Source organism: Schistocerca nitens, chromosome 8 (genome assembly GCF_023898315.1).
Source record: "Schistocerca nitens isolate TAMUIC-IGC-003100 chromosome 8, iqSchNite1.1, whole genome shotgun sequence".
Lineage (NCBI taxonomy): Eukaryota > Metazoa > Arthropoda > Insecta > Orthoptera > Acrididae > Schistocerca > Schistocerca nitens.
Window position 1 is genome coordinate 303,730,712 of NC_064621.1, and position 21,254 is coordinate 303,751,965.

Below are 21,254 nucleotides of genomic sequence, written 5' to 3' on the forward strand. Positions count from 1 at the left end.
CTGTTTCCGTTGCCTTGCTTCCGCATCGGCTGTCTGGGTTGCGTATCCTCCGTCTTGGGCCTGGCCTATCACGCTCTCGGTGGAAGCACTGGCAGCCACCACGGATGAGCCTGGAGCGGCCGTCAGCTGCATCTCTTGTGTGGTGTCCTGTGTCTGTTGTGGTGGAACCGATGGTCGGAGTTCCAGTCCGTTGGTGTCCATGTTCTCTATAGGGGGCAGCTGCTGGTGCCCATCGGAAATCTCCCTCACGTCGCCTCTCAGGGCTTCCACAAAGGTCAACGGTAAGACAGTCGTCTGTTGTGGCGCCTGAACGTCATCCCGTGGAGTTTGCACTAAACGTCGCTGGAGGCATTCCGAGCGGACGTGACCTTCTTTCCCGCACCCCGAGCAAGTTCGAGGTTGCCCATCATAGATGATAATCGCTCGACAACCTCCTATGTACAAATAAGAGGGGACGTGCTTGCGCAGTTCTATCCGTATTTGTCTCACCCCATTTAAAACGGGATACGTGGTAAAACTCGTCCATTTTTCGGCCACATGGGATAGAACTGTACCGTATGGTCGAAAGGCGTCGGTAACAAGTTCAGATGGGACCTCAAACGGAAGTTCGAAGACTCGTATAGTGCGGATCCCCATTCCCGCGTGATCGACTGTAACCGCACCAACATTCCCGTCGGCATGACAGAAACGATACCCGTTCGGTGATCGTTTTAGAAGTCTGTCGCAAGCAGCCTAGTCAACAAGCTTAACATAGACGACGCTTGAAACGAGCGATAAATTGATTCCCACGATTTCCTGTGGATCGATTTTTACCTCTTCTCTGAAGAAACGTTCAATCTCGTGTGCCTTTGGTCGTGTATAGTCGTTCGCAAAACTGAACTTCAAAGTCGTTTTTCTGTACGAGTGTGCCATCTCGTTCTAGACTCACAACACCGCACACGCGAAGCTGCTCCGGCGTAAACAAACAGGCGCGCGCACCACAGCGCGGCCGGCTGGCAACACGGTCCGCACTGTGTCACTGCCGAAGGCAGACTGCCCATCTGAGTTACCGAAGCACGACTCACGCTCGGTGCTCACAGCTTTACTTCTGCCAGTATCTCGTCTCCTACCTTCCAAACTTTACAGAAGCTCTCCTGCGAACCTAGCAGAACTAGCACTCCTGAAAGAAAGGATACTGCGGAGACGTGGCTTAGCCACAGCCTGGGGGATGTTTCCAGAATGAGATTTTCACTCTGCAGCGGAGTGTGCGCTGATATGAAACTTCCTGGCAGATTAAAACTGTGTGCCCGACCGAGACTCGAACTCGGGACCTTTGCCTTTCGCGGGCAAGTGCTCTACCATCTGAGCTACCGAAACACGACTCACGCCCGGTGCTCACAGCTTTACTTCTGCCAGTATCTCGTCTCCTACCTTCCAAACTTTACAGAAAATCTCCTGCGAACCTAGCAGAACTAGCACTCCTGAAAGAAAGGATACTGCGGAGACACGTTTTAGCCGCAGCCTGGGGGATGTTTCCAGAATGAGATTTTCACTCTGCAGCGGAGTGTGCGCTGATATGAAACTTCCGCTGCAGAGTGAAAATCTCATTCTGGAAGGATTGAGAGTATTTCGTGAGAATTAAACCAAGCACTGAAGCTTAAGCGTACTACAGAGTGCTGCATGTACTCAGTGGCGCCGGCGGGGCAGAAAGCTTAGTTAGAGAAAAAAAAAAAAAAAGGTTCAAATGGTTCTGAGCACTATGGGACTCAACTTCTGAGGTCATTAGTCCCCTAGAACTTAGAACTAGTTAAACCTAACTAACCTAAGGACATCACAAACATCCATGCCCGAGGCAGGATTCGAACCTGCGACCGTAGCGGTCTTGCGGTTCCAGACTGCAGCGCCTTTAACCGCACGTCCACTTCGGCCGGCAGTTAGAGACAGCGGATGCGTCCAACTTTTTGACTGAAGCATGTTTTGCCACAATTTTTTTTAGAAAAATAGCCTCATTCTAATGTCGCCTCGAGAGAGATTGTGACGCTTACTCACTGACGGAAAAAAATCGCAATATCAAAACATAATTAATGTAATCACATATCGGGAATCATTTGTCTAGGTAACATTTTTGAGTGGTCAACAATGAAATATCGAAGGTTAATGTAAACGCGAGATAAGCCACTGCAAATTTGAAACAGTGGTACATTAATAACCGGTGTAGCCGCTAGAACGTTGAATGCAAGCATGCAAACGTGCATGCCTTGTGATGTGTAGGTGGCATGTGTCAGTTTGTGGGATGGAGTTCCATGCCTGTTGCACTTGATCGGTCAATACCGGGGCGGTTAACGCCGTTTGTGGATGACGCTGAAGTTGTCCGATGATGTCTCATATGTGCTCGACTCGAGAGAGATCTGGTTATCGAGCAGACCGAGGCAACATGTCGACACTATGCAGAGCATGTTGGGTTACAACAGCGGTATGTGGGCGAGCGTTAGCCTGTTGGAAAACACTACCTGCACATGAATGGCAGCACAACAGGTCGAATCATCAGACTGACAACCAAATTTGAGACAAAGTGCGTGGGATAACCACGAAAGTGTTCCTGCTGTCATACGAGATCGCACCCCGGAACGTAACTCCAGATGTAGGTCCAGTGTGCCTAGCACAAAGACAGGTTGGTTGCACGCGGCCTCCTTCTGAGCAAGACCGTCTGTCACTGAAATCACAACAGACCTCCACCCTGGCACTCCAATGAGCTCTCACGTGACACAGCTCAAACTAAAAATGCCGGAGGTTTCGGGTCAGTAGAATGCACGCTACAGGGCGTTTGGCACGGAGATGTCCTTTGAATTCAGTGAGGTGTTGATAATGATGATATTTTTGACTAACATCAACTCACCTCGTCCAATCCCGAAGGTAACTAATGCTCACGACTGTTACAATGAGTGTTTAAAATAAAATTGATTGCATCCTCATAAAGATACTACTAGTGCCACTCGTATGCGACTGGCTCGAAATTTAAATAGACACCATCTTTCAGATATAGAAACATGTCTATCAACTTCTCTCTATGTCGCACGACTTTTTCTTGGTGCTGCGATTTTTTTCTGTCAATCTATTAGTCTCAAGCCACGTACGCAATGCTTACTGGACGCCAGTAGCCACCGAGCATGTAACACGAGAGAAAAAAAATAGAGCAAAGCACGCACCACGCACTCACAAGTGCAACTTGCGGTAAATGGACTACTTACACGTGGCTGGAGACTGCAGTGGAGCGCCGGCCGCGGTGGTCTAGCGGTTCTAGGCGGTCAGTCCGGAACCGCGCGACCGCTACGGTCGCAGGTTCGAATCCTGCTTCGGGCATTGATGTGTGTGATGTCCTTAGGTTAGTTAGGTTTAAGTAGTTCTAAGTTCTAGGGGACTGATGACCACAGATGTTAAGTCCCATAGTGCTCAGAGCCATTTGAACCATTTTTGAACTGCAGTGGAGCTTTCTCTTGTAGAAACAACTTTGGATTCTGGGACGTGACGCAGGAAGCGCACGTCACCAGAAGGTTCTAATACCGGCGCTGCAGCGACCCAGTGGGTAGAGTCTTCGATAGTCTTTAGAGTCTGCGATTGCGACTAATGGAGAGCCGTCTCTGTGTCACTATATAAGCTGCAGTAGGAGTAAATGATAATTGCAGTTCGGTAGATCGCCTCATATAGTCATTCTGTACCACTTAACCACCTTCGCGCATTTTACTTCCATCCCTCTTCGCGCATTTTACTTCCACCAGGAAGCATGCTCCGACTCCGAATTTCCCTTTAACAACCTAATAACTACGACGCAAACGGTAAAAATGTTCTTTAGTATTCTTTTCCCCATTTTTAGGGGCGTGCACAAGGGGAGTTTGGTGGGGGAGAGATCAAGAGGAGGCACTACCCTTTCTTCCCCCCCCCCCCCCTTTCTCTTAACATTTGGAGTAAGGAGTTCTTATTCATTATCCTCTCTTTCCAAGGATTAGGTGTTGCACCTATATCTGTTCCTGTCTCTATCATCCATCTGTCCATCTCTCATCTCTTATGATGTCTACCTAGTTCTCTTTATCCAGTCGGCCGATAATTCATTGCATCTTCTGGAAATTTATTTTCTATCATTCTATCGACATGATCCTTCCATTTAACTCTGTTCTCTTCTGCGTTCCCGACAACTGAAAATATTTTTAAATCTGATCTTATCGTATCATTCCCCATTTTATACAATTTATTACATACCTGATGAATTTACCTCTGCTGAACCTCTGCAGCCTGTATATGTGCTTTTTCTTTTTTTGTTACTGTTCATGATTCGGAACCATTACACCCATAATTTTACAAAATTTCATTTGTGTTTCCTTTCTTGTTCTTCTTCCTAAAGTTCTTCCAGTTGTTCCGCAGACAACCTTCTTCTCAAGGCCTTTGTCATACTTAAAACAAATATCACATCCTTGATAAATGATGTGGGATACTGGTTCTAAAATTTTTTCATTTATTATTATTTTCGATGTGACTGGATTATTTCCTTTGAAAGCCTTTATCTTTGTCTTACCATCAGATATAGTTAAGTTGCCGCATATCACATTTTAAAACTACACTAAACTCCTCCCGAACAGGCCATGAAGGTCCGACGGTACCGACCGGCCGCCGTGTCATCCCCAGCTCATAGGCGTCACTAGGCGCGGATGTGGAGGGGCATGTGGTCAGCACACCGCTCTCCCGGCCGTATGTCAGACTCCGAGACCCGAGCCGGTACTTCTCAATCAAGTACTTCCTCAGTTTGCCTCACAAGGGCTGAGTGCAACACGCTTGCCAACAGCGCTCGGCAGACCGGATGGTCGCCCATTCAAGTGCTAGCCCAGCCCCACAGCGCTTAACCTCGGTGATCTGACGGGAACCGGTGGTGCCACTGCGGCAAGGCCGTTGGCATATCACATTTTAGCTCTATCTATATACTACTCTTTGCAAATTGTCGTATGTTTCCTTTATAATTATCTGGTCATCAGCATACAACGGAGTATTTATGGGTGTGCTACGTCCTATTTTAATTCCTGACTGTATTTCATCTTTCCATTTCATAACTAGATCGTCAGTATATAAATTAAATGAAGTTGGTGATAAACTGCACCTTGATTTATTAAAAATTTGGTCTGACATTTTTGTAATATCTTTTACTTCCAATATATTCCGCAAAAGAGGTCTTTTACTTTTCACAGGCTCTCTCATAATCAGTGAATACTAATTGCGTTTCTAAGTAAATTCCCGATGTTTTCTAATATTTTTTATTATAAATGTACTGCCATTACATGAACGTCCTTTCTGAAGCCTAAATTTTTATTCATTACAGAATTCTCAGAAACTTCTAAGATGTGATTTCCCGTATTCCTGCTACTACATATCTTATTTAATCAGTTCTAGCATTACGTGGCTGATCGCTGTGATACTGTACTCTAGCCTTAGAAATAATATTCTAACCTACAACTTGCAATTTCAGTGTCTTTTTCTCGCCCCCTGGATAAATTTCTACGGACACAATGCCAACGCCATTACTTAATGAATTTCCATTAGTTCTTTCGGAAATACAGAGTATCCAGAACCATTAGCGTCAAAATTAAGTAGACGGGACAGGATTCTAAACAGTGTATTGTGTGACAAGGAACCAATGATCGCAACTCTCTTTTAGAAGAAAAGACAACATTCATTGAGTGAGTACTAGACGGAGAAACGATATACACTTGGATAACACTTCCCTAAACACTTTACAGAAACGTGTGTATTGCTCAGCAAGTTTCATTCTCAAAGGCATCTAGCAGAACTAAGAAAAAGAGCGATAGACCACAAGTATTCAAATACAAGTTCAAAGGTTTCCCTTTAGCACACTCTCTCTATTTTGTAAGCCAGTTTCTCGCAGAAGATGAGAAATTTTCTCTGTTATGTGTTATTTATTCCTGTACTCCCTTTTTTATGTTTTATTAATTATTTAATACTTTGTTTATAGGTTTTTTGATCAGTAGTCTGTAAATTATGTCCTGATTCGTTCCACGACAAAGTATCTGTGTCCCGGAAGTTTAAGAATAAATATTTCCGATGGAACGACGTCCTGAATGAAAAGTGCGTGTGAGGCACGTTTATGGAAACCGCTTACATTTCTCCAACGTTATTAAAAGCTTTATAATATACAATCATATGTAATGTGTCCATTGTCTATTTTTTACCAACAGATTGCTTAAAGTAGATGGTGTACTGAATCTCAGTCAAAACTCAAGACGAACTGGTTGGTAGATTGCTTCAGTGCACTGTCAAATTCTTCACGCACTATCATTTCTCCCATCCTGTCTTCATCCACGTCCTCTTCCATTCATATAATATTGCCCTCAAGTTGATTTTCCTTGTACAGACGCTCTATATACTCCTTCCATCTTTCTGCTTTCCCTTCTTTGCTTAGGACTGGTTTTCCACCTAAGCTCTTGATATTCATGCAGGTGGTTCTCTTTTCACTATTTTTACAAAATGTTTGGATTAACCTGTTACGAAGGTACTATACATGAGACCATATTCTGCCCCGTTCCTAGTTTAACAGAGGCGTTAGGGGTAGATTTCCTGTAATGCTGGCAGTAATGAGACTGACAACGTAAGTAATGTGCAACGTCTCAGTTACTCTAATTAAGAGCTTCTCCTCTTGGTATTCATGGCTTAATTAAATTTTAATTGGGAGCTCGCGACGTAATCCGCGAGAAGCATACCCGTTTAAAGACTCACTTAACTCGATAATCCGAAACAGATTAAATGAAACTTGACCGTTGGTGACGAATTAAGTCAATTTAAGTGAAATTTCGTCTAAAGATCTGTTCCCGATTTGCGATATAATTGCTTTTAATTTTGTTTATAACACCATCAACGTAGTATAAAAACATTTATATCATTGCAACCGACTTGTAACCCGTAATACGTCATTTTCAGAATATTACTTTTAGAAATTACGTTTATGTTGTTTAGCAAGACGCAGACACAAGGTCTTGGCAATTACGCTTATTTGAATGATTTCGACAACTTGACTTCAAACACGCGCGCACGTTCACGCCGCAAACAGACACACACAAACACACAATTAAAGTGCAGCTGTTTGTTATATCGATTCGCTATCGTGTTGATAATATTCATGAACGAGTGAGAATCTTTTGATGTGTTCTTTCCTAGAAAATAATCTTTCCCCTTCTACATTTATGTGAAGTTGAGCGTTAAATAGGTACATGTTTATCATTATCAAAAGGAGCGTGCGAGTACCGAATGACATGCACAATGTATCAGCTTGTGGAAAATTACTGTAAGATTGTTATTGTTTGATCTTCATATATCCTTCCTGAATAATACTGCAAGTTAGCCACAAAACTGTCCACAAAAATTCAAAATTTATAATACTTATGGTTATTAACAAGCTTCGTTTCTCTCTTTATCGTACTGCATGTCAAATGTTGCAATCTACCAACTTATATCGTAAGTGATCACTAAAAACATGAAAAGTACTGATGCGTGCGGACAAGCTCCCTTTCAGAATATGCTGGCTAGTAACTCCAGATTCAACAATGAATTTTGTGTTTTGCGAGCTTCTGATATGGTGATAGTCCATTTCGTGGTACTGAAATAATAATTTTGGTGGAACATTGAGGTATCCAAATAGGTAGAATGTCTTATGGACTGATGGAATTTCGACGCAGCTTGTCCCACTCGAATAAAAGGCGGGGGGGGGGGGGGGGGGGGGAACTTCTTCACATGTCTGAACAGAACCCAACACCTTGAATTCACAGAGCCACATCAAAACTGATGAAAAAACCAAATTATCAGTGAAATGTTGCGGAATTTGCTTCCTTTCACATACTCTAATATTGGTGAAAAGAGATTCTTTCCTTCTTACAGTGACTAATCTTCATACTCGTTTTTTTCGCTTGCAGGAAACAGTAGAGAGTATAAGCAGATAACTCAGGACAACTACATAAAATGGAACAGAGTTCCTTCTATAACTTGCGATTTAAATGAAGTATTCGCGTATGTCTTGTGAGCTCGATTTTGACATGAAAACAGTTAAACGACCCTCTAACAAAGCAGAAAATATCTTAAGTGATCGCAAACGAACGATATTCACTGTATTCACCAACCTTCTCAAGAAACGAACATAACTACCTACACTACTGGCCATTAAAATTGATACACCATGAAGAAATGCAGATGATAAACGGGTATTCATTGGACAAATATATTATACTAGAACTTACATGTGATTACATTTTCACGCAATTTGGGTGCATAGATCCTGAGAAATCAGTACCCAGAGCAACCACCTCTGGCCGTTATAACGGCCTTGATACGCCTGGGCATTGAGGCAGGCAGAGCAGCTTCCACAAGATACCACAGTTCATCAAGAGTAGTGACTGGCATATTCTGACGAGCCAGTTGCTCGGCCACCATTGACCAGACGTTTTCAATTGGTGAGAGATCTGGAGAATGTGCTGGCCAGGGCAGCAGTCGAATATTTTCTGTATCCAGAAAGGCCCGTAGAGGACCTGCAACATGCAGTCGTGCATTATCCTGCTGAATTGTAGGGTTTCTCAGGGATCGAATGAAGGGTGGAGCCACGGGTCGTAACACATCTGAAATGTAACGTCTACTGTTCAAAGTGCCGTCAATGCGAATAAGAGGTGACCGAGACGTGTAACTAATGGCACCCCATACCATCACGCCGGGTGATACGCCAGTATGGCGATGACGAATTCACGCTTCCAATGTGCGTTCACCGAGATGTCGCCAAACACGGACGCGACCATCATGATGCTGTAAACAGAACCTGGATTCATCCGAGAAAATGACGTTTTGCCATTCGTGCCATTCGTCGTTGAGTACACCATCGCAGGCGCATAAGATATCTGTCATCTCAACTGTTAGTGATACGAGGCCGTTGGGATGCAGCATGGCGGTCCGTATTACCCTCCTGAACCCACCGATTCCATATTCTGCTAATAGTCATTATATCTCGACCAACGCGAGCAGTAATGTCGCGATACGATAAACCGCAAACGCGATATCAAAATCGGAAACGTGATGGTACGCATTTCTCCTCCTTACAAAAGGCATCACAACAACGTTTCACCAGGCAACGCCGGTCAACTGCTGTTTGTGTATGAGAAATCGGTTGGAAATTTTCCTCATGTCAGCAAGTTGTAAGTGTCGTCACCGGCGCCAACCTTGTGTGAATGCTCTGAAAAGCTAATCATTTGCATATCACAGAATCTTCTTCCGGTCGGTTAAATTTCGCGTCTGTAGCACGTCATCTTCGTGGTGTAGCAATTTTAATGGCCAGTAGTGTATTATCCATCTATTCAAATAGAATAGTCATCATTTCGCACGTCATTTATCTACTTATTGACATTTTCAATGGCTACTGAAATTAGTGGATGTCTTTATGTAGCTGAATACTGCGCAAGTACAGCTGTTGCCAGAAGCTGGTCGGTTTTTACAAGGGATCGCCGAGTTATAGCGGACGGGCAGAATCAGCTCGTTGGCATAAGTGGACTGAAACACAATAGTCGCCACAGCCCACTGTATGAGACTGGCGGGCAACTGACGGCTTTCGGCGTGCGTTGGCATAAGGACAAGGGGACCGGCCAGAACTTCGGAATATGTGAAAACTGAGAAGGCAGTATACTTCATCTGTCGCTTATGCACTGTACAACGACAAGGGCATAACGAAATGTCCACGAAAGGTCGGCAGCAGAGGAAAAAAGGCGAAAAGTAATAGAGTAGAGCTGGAACAGACAAGAAGTTATCTAACAACATCGGCGACTGGAGGAAAAGCTACCTGAGATCTGTCTATCCAGTGAACTGGCCCTAGAAGGAGAGGAGAGCTGACGCGGGTCGGAGACGACCATACTCGCCTACTCATTTGCTTACTTGCCTTACTGGCCTGTGATACTCCCTTCACTTTTCAAAAACATTACGAACTTTTAGTCGACCTACTGTTCTAGATGATTTGTCTGCTGATAAACGCTGAGGAGAGAGCGGGTAAGTGGGCACACTAAAGGCAACTGTGATGGGGAGGGTTTCGTGATCTGACGGAAGAAGAACCTTGAGTCGATATGGAAGAGATAGGGGATCCAGAATTAGAATTTAAAACGGATTTTTAAGAACTGAGGTCAAATAAGCATTCCACCAGAATTTGTAAAATGATCAGGGGGAGTAGCAACAGAACTGCTATTCAGGTTGTTGTGAAATCTGTGAGACCGGCGACGTACCGCCAGAAGTTTGGAAAAATATCATTCACACAATTCCGAAGACACCAAGGGCAGATAAGTGCGAGAACTATTGCACAACCATCTTAACAGCTCATGCTTCGAAGCCGCCGATAAGAGTAATATACAAAAGAATGGGAAAGATAACTCAGGATGTGTTGGATGACGAGCAGTCTGGCTTTAGGAAAAGTAAAGGTATCAGAGAGTCAATCCTGATTTTGGGCTTCATAATGGAAGCAAGGCTGAAGAAAAAGCAAGACATGCTCATAGGATTCGTCGACTCACAAAAAGCGTTCGACAGTGCAAAATGGTGTAAGACGTTTGAAATTTTGAGAAAACTAGGAGTAAACTATAGGAAAGATAAGTAATACAGAATATATACGAGAAACAAGAGGGAACATACGATTGTAAGACGAAGAACGAAGTGCTCGGATTAAAACGGAAGTAAGACAGGTATGCTGTCTTTCACCCCTACATCGAAGAAGCAATGACGGAAATAAATGAAAGGTCCAAGAGGGGGATTAAAATTCAGGGCCAAAGGATAAGATTCGCTGATAATGATTCTACCATCAATGGAGGTGAAAAGGAATTACAGACACTATTCAGTGGAATAAATAACCTACTGAGTACAGAATATGGATTGAAAGTAGACCGACGAACGTCTGAAGCAAAGATAAGTAGCAGAAACGAGAATAGCGAGAAGCTAAACATCAAAATTGGTGATCACAGTAGAGTCATGGAAATTAAGGAATGCTATTTTGGAAGCAAAATAACCCATGACGGATGAAACAAGGACGACATGAAAGCAGACTAGCACAGACAATGAGGGCATTCTTGGTCAAAAGGAGCCTTCTAGTATCATACTTACGCCTTAATCTGAGGAAGAAATATCTGTGATTGTACGTTTGGAGGACAGCACTATACCTTTGGAGGACAGAATTTAGGTAAACTGCAACAAAAGAGAATCGAAGCTTTTGAAACGTGGTTTTTCATAAGAATGCTGAAAATTAGGTGGAATGATAAGGAATGAGGACGTTCTCATCAGAATCGAGGAAGAAAGAAAGATACGGAAAACATTGACAAGAGGAACGGACTGGATGATTGGACATGTATTAAGACATCAAGGAATAACTTCCATGGCCCTGGAGGGAGCTGCAGAAAGTAAAAACGGTGGAATACAGAGAGTGGAATGTATCCTAAAACTAATTTAGGATGTACGGCGCAAGTGTTCCTCTGAGGTGAACAGGCTGGCATACGAGAGAAATTATTCATAGCGAGCCGCATCAAATCAGTCAGGAGACTGCTGACTCAATAAATTAAAAAAAACATAAAATATCAGAAGCCTCAACTCTAGCTGAATGCCAGTTAGCTACGAATGCTACAGCCATAGGGTAGAAAATATCGTTCCTGTGAAGCACAACTGACCTTTTAATCACATGAAGTAATGAGTGCTATCGACAGGCGTTCTGAAGTTGATTCCATGTTTTTAGATTCCCAGAAATCTCTTGACACTGGCTTCCAATGGAACTGCGTATATGTGAATTATCGCTTCATTTGACCGACTAGATTCGTGGCTTTCTGTCAGAGATCACAGTTTGCAGTAACTAACGGAAGGACATCGAATAAAATAGAGGTGATATCCGACGTTTCCCAGACAAATGTCATACACCCTCTGCTGTTCTTAATCTACATAAACGACTCAGGAGACAATCTGAGAATCCCTCTTTGAGTGTTTGCAGATGATGCTGTCGTTTACCATACGTCTACGAATTATGAAATGATTTGCATATGATTTCTGTGTGGTGAGAAAGGTGGCAATCGAGTCTAAACAATAAAAAGAGTGAGGTCATCAACATGAACACTAAAATGAATCCGTTAAATTTCGGTTACACTATAAATCACATGAAATGGAATGATCGTGTGGAATTAATGGCCAGGGCTGTTCGACCGCCCAGTCCAAGTCCTTTTAGCCGGCCGGAGTGTCCGAGCGGTTCTAGGAGCTACAGCCTGGAACCGCGCGACTACTACGGTCGCAGGTTCGAATCCTGCCTCGGGCATGGATGTGTGTTATGTCTTTAGGTTAGTTAGGTTTAAGTAGTTCTAAGTTCTAGGGGACTGATGACCTGAGAAGTTCCCATAGTGCTCAGAGCCAAGTCTTTTTACTTGAAGCCACATCGGTGACTTGGGTGGAATCCCCCGAGTTTTTTACCCATATTTCTTTCGATATACTTCTCCGTCGTTTTTTGGTCAGTGGTTCCGGGTAGATGTACCATGACGTTTCTCAAAATCCATGATTGAGAACTTCACTCAGTTGTTTTTTTATAGAGAGTGGCCAGTCCCCTGATCGAGCTAATTTAGCTACGTCTTTGTTTTTCATTTGTCGTCCGTTCCACCTGCTTCTTTGTCGTTTTCTAGTTACCATTTCTGTGCTGCGATCGCGTGACAACTCAAGAGTCAATCGATGACAATTTCAGTCATTTTATTACTGCCGCTGCTACCATCGTGCGGGCAGGGCCGCTAGACCATGAGCTGCGCACACAAATCTAAAGGCTGTCAATTCACCTATATACCTAGAGATTACAAATACGGACATCTTAAATGGGAATGATCACACAGAAAACGTCACGGGGAAGGCGAACTAAAGACAGTTTTATTTGCAGAATAGAAGAAGCAACAGATCTACTAAAGAGACAGCTACACTACATTCGTCTCTCCTCTTCGTGAGAATTGCTGCGCGGTATAGAATCCATATCAGATAGGATTGACGGGTGAACATAAAAAAAGTTCAAAGAAGGGCAGCGAAATAGGGGGATAATGTCACGGATATAATACGCAAGGGAGTGGCAATCATTAAAGCAAAGGCGTTTTTCGTTGCAGCGAGAATTTTTAACGAAATATCAATCACGAACTTTCTCCTATGACATCGAAAATACTCTGTTGGCGCCCACCAACATACGGAGGAATGGTCATCGTAATAAAATATGAGAAATCAGAGATCACACAGAAAGATTTTAGCGTTCGTTTTTCCCGCGTTCTGTTCTAGAGTGGAACGGTAGAGAAATATGCTGAAGGTGGTTCTATGAATGCTGTGCCATGCATTTAAGTGTGAATTTGAGAACAGCCAGGTATATCTACGTGTAGAAGTAGCTGGTAGCCCTCACTTACAGCTGGGCTATGCCCACGACCCAGATAACCGGTGTTTTTCACCGGCGTGCGACTGTCTCCACATTTCATTGTGAGAGGACCACCAGTTTCTCTGATATTGACTATTCAAGTTTTTCATTCCCTCATCTGACCTGCCGCCTACACGTTGCACTAACCAGGTGGTAATAAGCACGCACACCGTGGGGAACAAATCAAATCATTTCGATACAGGCACAGCCACATTGATTAGGACTCTGGCCAAACGGCTGGGAAGTAGAAGTCTCGTGAGATCAAACATCTTGTGTCTCTATAAATTTAAAATTTTCCTTATGTTTTTAATTGTGTTCAAGTGATACATTCATTCGCTAGTTATTTGGTCCAAGATTACATCCAACGAACTGAGATATTTTAACCAATTTATGCAGAAAACTACAGTTTCGAAACTGGTTGTTGGGTGTCTCCATACTACATCTGACGCCGAAAATCAAATTAATCTCTTTTTTCATTTTATGAGACTATTAGTGATAGGGATAACCTATTAGATCGAAGTAATCGGCACAAATAAAGTATGGAGCGAGCAGATGACCGAGTTGTGTAGCGAATATGGGCCAGAAAAAGCACCAGTGGTGTACCGTACTATAGGCATGAGGGTACGAGTGTCCAAATCATTTATTAATTGCACTACAGGAGTAAGAATGCACTGTGGTGGGAAAAAGTGCACAGTTTTCAAACGCCGCAGGCTGATCAGATACTGCCACGTTGTGTTTATGAAACCAAGCGACCATTTCGATACACCACTGAGGCAAGTAATTACGTCTGCATTAATCTACTGTAGAGGTAGGCTACTTAAACTTAGTTTATAGCAAGTGTCCTCTACGCTTGAGTGACGCAAGCTGACACCTCATGCCGATGGAAAAGACCCAGAAAATCATGCCTTTGCCTCATACTCCTTCGTGAGCCTTATCAGCTGGTTATTATCGGTGAATGTAACGTTCAGACCGAATCTGGAGACAGCCCTTTACAGTTGCAACGTGTTAATGTACATCGTTTCCAGTAACTCACTGCTGGCTCAACACGTTGCGCTAAAGTGGGCAAAACAAAGTGACGTATCTCCGAGTAACACGCGAAGCGAAGCACCTGTAGCAGCGACCAACAGCCCACGTAATATCATCGTAACCTCGCAAAGTCTAAAAATACAAGCAGTCAGCACCCCTGTAACGAACCATTCAGTGATTTCAGGATTTGTAACTCACTTCTGTTGGATACAAGTGCATTACATTAAATATTACGTCATCTTACTTGGTCAGTAGGTCGATTTTGGAGTATGCTATATTATCAGTCTAAGTAAGATCTTCAATCGCTGCATCACTTCGTTGAGAAACGTGTGTTTCAGTTGCTCCATCGTAAGACGAGTGAAACAGAGAAAGAAAAGTATTGAAAAGCGAAACGTATTATTGCAGGGTCATGTAGCATAAATCATTGATCAATGAGAAGCTGTACGATGGATGTGCAGGAAAGTACCTCTGTATATCTGTGGGCTTTCCACCTGATAACGTCAGTCATATTTAAGGACACATCAGCGATCTATCAGTACCGACAGATTATTCTAGCTTACAGCTATCTACACAGATGGCTATAATTGTATCTAAAAATTAAAGCACTCTTCATTCTGAAGTTTGGTCTGAAAAACATTATGCCTCATAAGCAATGCGGCTAACCAAACCTGTAGGCCCTAGCGTTCCTCCAATCTGCTAACTGAGCCTCCATACTACTTTTGCAAGAGGAGGAGGAGGAGGACGAGTGCTGTCGGCGTGAAAGGGAGCGGACTGCAGTTTCACTCTGAATTTGTCAACAAAAAAAAACCATTTTCACACGTGGAAAATTTTATATGCGCTAGCGGAAGGCGGAGTTGCAATTTGACACAATTAATCATAACATCGCTGCAAGGCTGAAAGATAAGTACTTTTCACAGTCATGTCATATCTGAGAGAGTGGCTGCCCCGTAGTGACATCTCTGTAAATGCTGCGTTTACAGGAAACATTTAAAGAGAGCAAGAATGAACATCTTTTGCTTCCATATTACTAACATTTCGAGAAAAAGTCCACTAAACCAGAACAGTACTGCAACAATATTGCCTACTGAGTGTTTCAAAAAAACCAAAGTACTTAAAAAAATCTATATTTACAGTAGCTTTGTAATGTGATTTTCGCAGAAATGCAAACAAACGTTTTCGTTTATTGTTTTTCATTTAAATTATTTGTTCTGTTAATGCGATACAGATTATCTTAACGGGATCAGATCATTTTAGAGAAACGTTGTAATTAGAGCTACAAATGTGAAAATACAGTTCACGTTCCTGTTCTTGAAAGTGACGTGTTAAACATGGAAACGGTCCGACACCTCTCACTTAACGAGATAAAGAACGTTTCAGAATACGTGTAGTAATCATATGGAAATTTGTGTGAGTTCAAACTCATGGCTTAAGCGTGAGGAAAATAGAACGTGTGAAGTTTTTAGATGAACTGCGTTTAGTAGATGACTGCCAAGCGATCGCTTAGAATCATCTTAAAGAGGTGTCGTTACAAAATTTGTAAGTGACATGAACTGAGAGCCGATAATTTCAAACAATGTACAGTATTTTTAACTTAATTTTCCTACAAATAAAAGTAATGTGCACTGATTCTTAAACGTCCATAGGGAAAATTAAGAATATTTAAGTTAGTTGAGGCAAAATGAGCGCAACTGCACTTCGGAGCAACGTACACGCAGATGTGGAAATCCCTAAGCGTCGTCCAGTGGTGACAAAATTATTTGGGATCACAGATGTTTTTCACTACTGGTTTCCACTGTGGAATATTTCAGTTTATGTCGCAGTTGAGCACTTTTAAGATAGAATAACACTTGTTCCTTGCTAGAGGAGCAACAGCTTCCATGGTGTTACATGCGTGCGGCATTGTATACCGTCGCACGTTCTGGGCAGTAACTGCTACAACCGGCGTTTCGCGGTTAGAAGTATGCCCAATAGCTCTTTCAGGCACAAATTGTCTTCCAGAGGTTACATGTGACTGTTATCCAGGAATCACAGGTATGCAGTGATCATCTGACGTCACAGACCATGTCAAAAAAATATTTGCGTTAAAGCATTTATAAGAGATCCGTAACTATTCGTGATGTTACTAAATGGCTTGGCAGATAATGTTTTCAGCTCTCTCAGATCGTTTCCAGACAATGCGGAGAAGTCAAGAGGTGAAAAAAATGTTAATAAATGAGACTTCGAGAGGAATTGCGACTTATGCAAACATCTGAGCCTTGACAAAAATAAATGTTACGCAAATACTGCAGACGAAAAGACTTGATGTATTTTGTAAGAATGCATAGCATGATATACGAGTATACGATCGCGCGAATAGCCACTGAAATGAGCCACATGACGTGTTAGGAACGACTCAACGTGGCACAATCACACAAATATCGCCACAGAGAAAGCTAGTGGCGCATTGATTTATCGGAGGAATAGACAGGACATTTAATTACTAAAGAAGGAGACCGCTAAGGAAATGGCCAACATACATGGTGAAAAGTATTTAAACCGACAAATTCTGGGAGGTTGTAGGGGACATCAAAACAAATATTTTTCCCTAATGTCATTTTTTCCTATGGGGGTTATTTAAACCGATACAGGCTGTATTACGCTCTTCAGTTTTTACAGGCCGTATTACGATCTTCAGTTGTTAGAGGGCGTATTACGCTCTTCAGTTGTAGGCAACTGCTGTCCACCAGTGTAGTAGTGCATTGTCTCTGTGTACTAATGGAGCGATACACCTGGAGTGAGTACACTGATATGGTTGGTGCGTAATACGTAGCGCACCACAACGGGCGAGCTGCACAGCGTGTTTATCAACAACATTATCCTAATCGCCATATCCCACGAGGAAGCTGTCTTGCAGCGTGTGGAGCGGGATCCTTCTATCAGCACTCGTGCAATTGCACGTAACATGGGGACGAATCAGACGAATGTAAGAACAGTCCTCCGAGAGCAATTGTTACGTCCATTTCACATACAGCGTGTCCACAACCTGAAACCAGTTGATTATCCACCCAGAGCACAGTTTTCGCAGTGGTACCAGGAACAGTGTGAAATGCATCCTACATTTCCATCCAATTTTCTCGCTAGAGCATTGCCAGAATTGCTGGAAGACGCCCCGCTCCCTACAAGACAGTGGCCTGTTCGATCCCCAGACATGTCCCCTCTGGACTTTTTGTGTGGGGAGAGATGCGCAACATTGTTTACCCAACTCCTGTTGCATCAGAAGAGGATCTGGTTGCCTGGGTAGTAGCAGCAGCAGCAGGAACAATTCAGGGTACTCCTGGGGTTTTTGCCCGTGTAAGACAGAACATGACCCGACGGTATAATCTTTGTTTACGTGTCAATGGAAGCAGTTTTGAAAATCTACTGTAATTGAAATTGGGTTGTGTTAATGTGTAGTCTCTTGGTCATAAAAAATGGAAAAGTGTTTGTTGGTTTAATTAATTTGCCGCCGAAGAAATCTTCCTCTACCGGTTTAAATACTCCTCATAGGGAAAAATGACATTAGGGAAAATATTTGTTTTTATGTCCCCTACAACCTCCCAGAGTTTGTCGGTTTAAATGGCTCTGAGCACTATGGGACTCAACTGCTGAGGTCATTAGTCCCCTAGAACTTAGAACTAGTTAAACCTAACTAACCTAAGGACATCACAAACATCCATGCCCGAGGCAGGATTCGAACCTGCGACCGTAGCGGTCTTGCGGTTCCAGACTGCAGCGCCTTTAACCGCACGGCCACTTCGGCCGGCTGTCGGTTTAAATACTTTTCACCCTGTATAGCAGTGAGAGGTGTTACAAGGAACGAACGCCCTTTGCAGCAACTAAAGCTTTACTCTCAAAATTCTGAGAGCCCACTTTCCAGTATGAGACAAGAAACATATTACTGACAGAATAGTACATGGGTTTACTACGGGAAGTGGGCGACGCGCTGCAGGCTTCGCCAACAGCTGCTGCGTAGCGCTATACTCTGGTGGGAGATTAGTTCCCGAGGCGACTCTTTTATCGCGCAACCTGCAACGGCGTGGCTCCACATCGATAGCGCTGCCGCTAATCAGCGGAAACGCCCGTGACAGCGGCGAGACTCTGCGCTCAGCAAATACGACGGCCGGGAAGGCGCGGCGCAATTAGCCCAGGAGATACGCGGCAGAGGCGGCGGCAGCGGAACTCGGCAGGTGGGCGTGACACACCGCCACACGACACGACAGGCGAGCGAGCGAGCCGGCGGCGCGCCGGTAGCCACAACGGACGCGCACTTCGGAGGAGTAGGGCCGATCCGATAGCCCCGTCCCTCTTGATTTAAGTTTCTTGTGGTTTCACAAAACCAATGAAAATCTGGCCGTTCACAAATGATGGAAGTCAATACTTGTCATCGACAATAAGTCTATTCAGCCGCTATATCTCTTATTTGAAAAATCTAATAGTAAATGTCTACACTACATACTGTTTTCAGTGGCAGAAGGCATAGTTTAGGGCAAATGTTTGAGCGGAGCGAGAAAAAACTCCGTAGAAATTACACAATGGATTTTTGTCCGAGTTTTTATAGCCAAACGGAGAGTGTGAAATGGATCATTGCTTTATCAAATAGACTAGCGTGTGGTTTAGTTTTGCAAATCAGGTTTAATTGATTGAAAGCAATCAGGGTAAGTAAGATAAATTGTATTAGTGATTTTAGGGAAAACTGAAATATTTCACCAACAGTTCCTGCTATCTATGTAAATGAAGTGTCGAAAAGTTTATCTCTCCGAGGCTAGCCATTCTGCGCATAAAAAGTTGGACTGGTGTACAAATTACGGAATTCTTTCTTTCGTATTGAACAAATAAATTAAATATCAAGTTATAGCACAAATTGTAACTTCCCTGCTTTCTCTTGATGTATACAATAGAATACCAATCGATATTTATATAAATTGAATTTCATACTTTATAAGCAAGACTTGAGTTTTTAAATAAATATGCTTTGTCTAAGAGTAGGAAGTAATACATGTTAGAGAAAAATTTGGCATACCTCATTTGCTGTACATGATTTCGAGCACCATTCAAACTCATGTCAAATGTTTCTCAACTCTATTTTTGTTTCATACTTCTACACAAATATTTTCACCTTCCATTCTCCTTGTTCATCCTTACCCACTCACACCATTCCAAAAGTTAGGTTTTCAGAAGGTACAATTTTTTGAATTCTGCGAATACAACACACTGAAGATAGATTTTCGTTATCTGTTTGGTTATTTCGATGTATAAGGTTATCACCTACAGGATATAGTAGTTTTCAACATACACGTGTAAAATAACGTTTTCAACAAAAGAAACAAAAGCGCGAAAGAATAGGCAAGATAAGTAGAAACAAAAATCTAACCTTAATATAATCTCATCACCAACCTAAACTATCCCATCCTAAAACTAAAGTACGGCGAGGATAGGACAGCCCAGAGTACGGCTAAAGACTATACTAGCTAACCAATGTAGCAGTCCTCCCTGAAGCGTGGTCAACATCCCTCGAACCTCTCGTCCCTTCTATGATACACTATTTGATCAAAAGTCTTCGGACACTTGGCTGAAAATGACAAGTTCGTGGCGTCCTACATAGGTAATGCTGGAATTCAGTATGGCGCTGGCCAGCACTTAGCTTTGGTGACTGCTTCCACTCTCGCAGACACACTTTCAATCAGTTGCTGGAAGGTTTCTTGGGGAATGGCAGCCCTTCACGGAGTGCTGCACTGAGGACACGTATCGATGTCGGTCGGTGACACCTGGCACAAAGTTGGCGCTCCAAAATATCCCAAAGGTGTTCTGTAGGATTCACGTCAGCACTCTGTGCAGGACAGTCCATTACAGGCATGCTATTGTCGTGTAACCACCCCGCCACAAGCCGTGCATTATGAACAGGTGCTCGATCGTGTTGAAAGATGCAGTCGCCATCCCCGTATTGCTCTTCAGTAGTGGGAAGCAAGAAGGTGCTTAAAACATCAATGTAGGCCTGTGCTGTGATAGTGCCACGCAAAACAACAAGAACTGCAAGCCCCCTCCATGCAAAACACGATCACACCATAGTACCACCGCCTCCGAATTTTACTGTTGGCACTACGCACGCTGGTAGATGACATTCACCGGGCATTGACTATACCCACACCCCACCATCGGATCGCCACATTGTGTACGGTGATTCGTCACTCCACGCAACGTTTTTTCACTGTTCAGTCATCCAATGTTTACCCTAATTGCACCAAGCGAGGCGTCGTTGGGCGTTTACCGGCATGATGTGTGGCTTATTGAGCAGTCGCTGGACCATGAAATCCAAGTTTTCTTACCTCCCGCTTAATTGTCGTAATACTTGCAGTGGATCTTAATGCGTCTGGAATTCCCGTGTGACGGTCTGAATAGATGTCTGCCTATTACACATTACGACACTCTTCAACTGTCGGCGATCTCTCTGTCAGTCAACAGACGAGGAAGGCCTGTACGGTTTTGTGCTGTACGTGTCCCTTCACGTTTCCACTTCACTATCATATCGGAAACAGTGGACCTTGGGATGTTTAGGTGTGTGGAAATCTACCGTACAGAAATGTGACACATGTGTCACCCAATCACCTGACGTTCGAAGTCCGTGAGTTCCGCGGAGCGCCCCACCCTGCTCTCTCACGATGTCTAATCACTACTGAGGTCGCTGATATGGAAGACCTTGCAGTAGGTGGCAGCACAATGCACCTAATATGAAATATGTATGTTTTTGTGGGTGTACGGATACTTT

At 43.4% G+C, this 21,254-nt stretch overlaps 1 protein-coding gene and 1 pseudogene across 1 annotated transcript in view; both read right to left on the reverse strand.

Annotated features, from left to right (window-relative positions):
• LOC126198736 (calcium/calmodulin-dependent protein kinase type IV-like) overlaps window positions 1-21,254 on the reverse strand; it is a 610,244-nt gene that overhangs the window by 239,094 nt on the left and 349,896 nt on the right. The window lies entirely within an intron of this gene.
• LOC126199880 (5S ribosomal RNA) lies at window positions 4,805-4,922 on the reverse strand (annotated as a pseudogene).